The sequence below is a fragment of the Strigops habroptila genome, chromosome 9, assembly GCF_004027225.2.
Source record: "Strigops habroptila isolate Jane chromosome 9, bStrHab1.2.pri, whole genome shotgun sequence".
NCBI classification, from domain to species: domain Eukaryota; kingdom Metazoa; phylum Chordata; class Aves; order Psittaciformes; family Psittacidae; genus Strigops; species Strigops habroptila.
In genome coordinates this window covers 23,489,801-23,494,021 of record NC_044285.2, presented here as the reverse complement: position 1 = coordinate 23,494,021, position 4,221 = coordinate 23,489,801, and positions in this window count along the sequence as shown.

Genomic DNA, 4,221 nt, shown 5'->3' with positions numbered 1-4,221 from the left:
GAGGTGACACTGTGTTCAGCTCAGCAGGGTATGGAAAATGATAGAAGGCAGTTCTTCCACTCTTCTCTCTTCTTTCTTTCCCTCTCCAAGCCTCGTTGCTGTTTCCTGCCCAGGATTTTCAGATCACACAGTTTCCAGGTAGCCTTGTGCACAGAATTAGTCTGCCCCAAGTCCACAGGGAGCAGAGGGGTTCAGCACTGTGCAAAATCCAGCTTTTAGAGAGGCAGCACCCTCTCCCAATTTAAATCTTTCTGTTACAGACACCACTGCATTTGACTTCAACAGATACAACCAGACTTCCTTTTTAAACTGATCATTATTCGCTTACAGCCCAGAACCCTCCCATGTGCTGGGCTGCGTCCCCAGAGCCTGAGCAGCAGGTTGAGGGAGGGGATTCTCCCCCTCTGCTGCGCTCTGGGGAGACCCCGCTGCAGTCCTGATCCAGCTCGGGGGCAACAGCACAAGAGGGACATGGAGCTGTTGGAGCGAGTCCAGAGGAGGCCACGGAGCTGCTGTGAGGGCTGGAGCAGCTCTGCTCTGGAGCCAGGCTGAGAGAGCCTGAGAAACCTGGAGAGGGGCTTTTTACCAGGGAACACAGGGACCAGACAAGGGGGAATGGCTTTCACCTGACAGAGAGGAGATTGCTGCTTAATGAGAAACACCCAGGAGAAAGAGATTCTCCTTTCAAACACCACCATCTTTTATTAACATACAGTGGAATAAGAGGGAGGATGTAAAATGTCAGGTCTTCTCTAGAAAAGCACCCTTTCAAATAGGAATTGATAGGCTTGGTCTCACTGACTGGCTGGCAGTGGTTTGTGTTCAGAGGCCTTTAGCTCCTGCCTGGGCTGGTTTCCTCGTGCTGAAAGTTGCTCCATCACTTGGAGCAACTTTTTAAAAAGGTCTTGCAACCCACTGGTCATTGACCTGCTGGTCACTTCCTCTGACATCCAGGGGATGCTATGGGCCAGTTGCATGTTTGTTGGGCTGAGCTGAGCTGAGCTGAGCTGCAAGGACCACTCTTTCTGAGTGCGGAAGCAAGGGAGGGATGTGCATGCCCGTAACTGTACAGCTCTTCCTGTGAAGGGCAATAGGAGCCAGGCAGCAGGGAGCTGGCTTTGCATTTGCATTTCCATGAGCAGCTGAAAACTCCTTTTCTGATAGTTGTTACTTTCTCTTTGAGCTGAAACCTGCTGGTCCTGGTCGTGGTTGTAGCTTAAGGGAGACCTCCTAAGGATGGGAAAGTGCCATTGGATGCCAGTGCAGTAGAAGAGCTTTAAAGGGGTCCTGTTTCCTGCTGATATCTCAGCTCTCTTCTCTCACACTTGGCCAAACTTTATGATGTTGGTTTTAATAGATGATGTCTGGAAGGAAAACACAGGGGAAACTCTACCAGAGGAGAAGGACGTCACTGTCAGAGACATGCAGCAAGTGATGGCCATGTCCAGAGCTGGGACGAATTCCTGCCCATCTGTTCATGGCAATATTAATGAAGTGCAAATCTGAGACTGGTTTTGAACGATTTAAGGCTCAAGTGTTGGTCTGAGTGTAGCTGCTAATGCAGGAGTGATTGAATTTGCCCTTGGAGCATAAGAAGAGACATTACCCCCTTGGGCCCAGGAGGTTAACTAAGGTAAAAGGATTCCCCTGTGCCTGTAGCTGGTATCTGTCACATGAACCTTAGCAGGTCCTGGCTGTTCTGCCTGTCCGTAGGAGAGGAAACGGGCTCTTCAGTGTTTGGGATGCTGCTCCTGTTGGCATTACCAAAGGTCACTACTGGAAAGCGTCAAGATGCTTCTGTCTTCACGGCAATGCATGGGAGCTGAGCACTGTACCAGTGCCCGTGCGGTGTGCGAGTGAAGGACGGAACAGCCCTGGCTCAGCTGCAGGCAGGCACTGCACTGCTTGAGTGCAGCCTTTGCTCTCCTTGTAAGACGGTAGGGCTGACTTGGCCAGTTGGGACTGACTTTATTGTACAGCAAGGGGATGGCAGCAGCCAGGGACAGGTTTATAGCTTTAAACTGCTAAGCTGCTTTCTTTGCTATTTCACCTTTTTGGCACCCGTGGCTTCTCTACCAAGGGGACGTAGAGAGCTTGATGCTCCTTCCATGTTCTTTGAGGAACCAAGTGCATTTTAGGTGGCTCCTGTGTCCCAAGAGTATTTCAGTCCTCCGGGGACTTTCAGCTCCAGGGACACAAGACCGTGGCTCAAGGCAGATACAAGATCTCCCGTGCTGGGCCAGTTGGAAGGTGCAGGATGGGGACGGGGGCGATCGATCGAGGTCAGCCATCTGCTTCCCATTTACAGTTCTGCTTCTGGAAACACTGCCAGCTTCTCACTGCATTGCTCCAGTGCTTGCACATGTAAGAGGAGCAGGAGAATCGCAATCTCTCGTCCCTTTTCTCTGGCCTTGGCAACGCCAAGCCTCACTCCTTATTCCTCCCATCCCTTCTACACCCCTCTCATTCCGGTCACCAGACTGCAGCATGCACCGGGCTTCAAAAGCCAGCTGACGTGGGAGCCATTGCATTACACACTGTTTCATCCCATTGGGATGCACTTTTCCTGCATGGGCAGCATGAGCTGCCAAGAGCCAGCAGGACTGCAAGCTCACCAGCTGGGAAGTGCTGCAAGGAAAGAGGTGGCTCCACAGGCATCTCTGCTACCAACACGAGGGAAAAGCTGGAGCAGGCAGAGTCGAGCACTGGGGGGAAAGGGATATGGTTTATTGGCCCGAGTAAGTGTCCATAGCGAGCACAGGCTGCAGCACGATGTCCTCAGCGCAGCTCCCTCGGGCCTGGAGCTGGCAGCGGGGCACTAATCCTCCACTTGCGGGTTCATGCAGGAGCAGCAGAAAGCCCTGCGCAGAGCCTTCAGCACCCTTCTGAAGCGGGATGGTCGTCGCCGTTGGATTGCTCCTGCATTTGGGAGGGCAGCGATGCCTGCGGGAGAAGGAGAGCTGTAGGCGCGGGGCTGGGCAGGCACTGGGCAAGCTCCTGCTGCCACGCACCACCGAGGGCTTTCCGCGGGGGCTTTGCACCGAAGGCTGTCAGCCCTCGCCCAGGGAGGGGAGGCCGGGGCACGGCCGAACTCATGCACACGCTGCAGCTGGCTTGGCCTGGGTGCCCCTCGACTCAGGGATGTACCTGGCTCGTCCTGGGTGTCGTGAACGGCTGCAGGTGACACTGCCAGTTCATCCTTGCGTAATGGCGCGGAGGCGGTGGCTGTGCTGGCCTCTTCCTGATGCTTTTTAGGTGCTCTTGTCGCTTTGTGCCTGAATGAGACCTGCAGAGCTCTGTCGATAAGCGTGCGTCGCCTTGGGGCAGGTGCCTGTTCTGGTGTCTGCCGCTTGTGCATGCTGGGCTCTTCCTTAACGGCTGCACGCCTTATTGGTGGTATTGTCTCGTACACGTGTTTTTCACTGTCCTCAATGGCTGCACGCCTTATTGGTGGTATTGTTTCATACATGTGTTCTTCGATGTCCTCAATGGCTGCACACCTTATTGGTGCGATTGGCACATACTCGATTTCGTTCATGTCCTGCTCTTCCATGGCAGCGAGAGGTGCGTGGTGCTCCTCTTCCTCAGCAGCTCCAGCCAGAGTAGGAGCTGCCGGCTCGGTGTCCGTGATTGCCTCTGCCTGAGGCTCTGCAGCCACAAGAGTCTCGATGTCCTCACCTGCTGCAGGTGTCATTGCTGCCATTGAGACATCCACACTATTGGCCACGTCCTGCTGTTCTTGAGGCTGCTCATCCATTTCCTGGATGACAGCCAAAGCCTTGCGCACAATGCCCCTCACGATGAGCCAAGCTGTTTCTTGACGAACTAACTCAGAGGCAGTGGGGCTGAGCAGGGCAAATGACTTTCTCCGGGCCTCTGCTTCTGCCTCCTGCTTGTCAAAGTCAGGGGAAGGTGGTGCCAGTGCCTCCCCCTGCTCTTGTGCCACAGCAGTGAGTGGTGCGTGCTGCTCCTCTTCCTTAGCAGCTGGGCCAACATCTGCTGTTATGGCCTCTTCTTGTTCTCCAGACATGGGAGACACCATGTCTTCTCCACCCTCACCTGCTTCTGGGATGAGAGGGGCTGTGCTGGGCTCTGCCTGAGGCTCTGCAGCCACAGGAGTCTCGATGTCCTCAACTGCTGCAGGTGTCATTGCTGCCATTGAGACATCCACACTATTGGCCACGTCCTGCTGTCCTTGAGGCTGCTCATCCATTTCCTGGA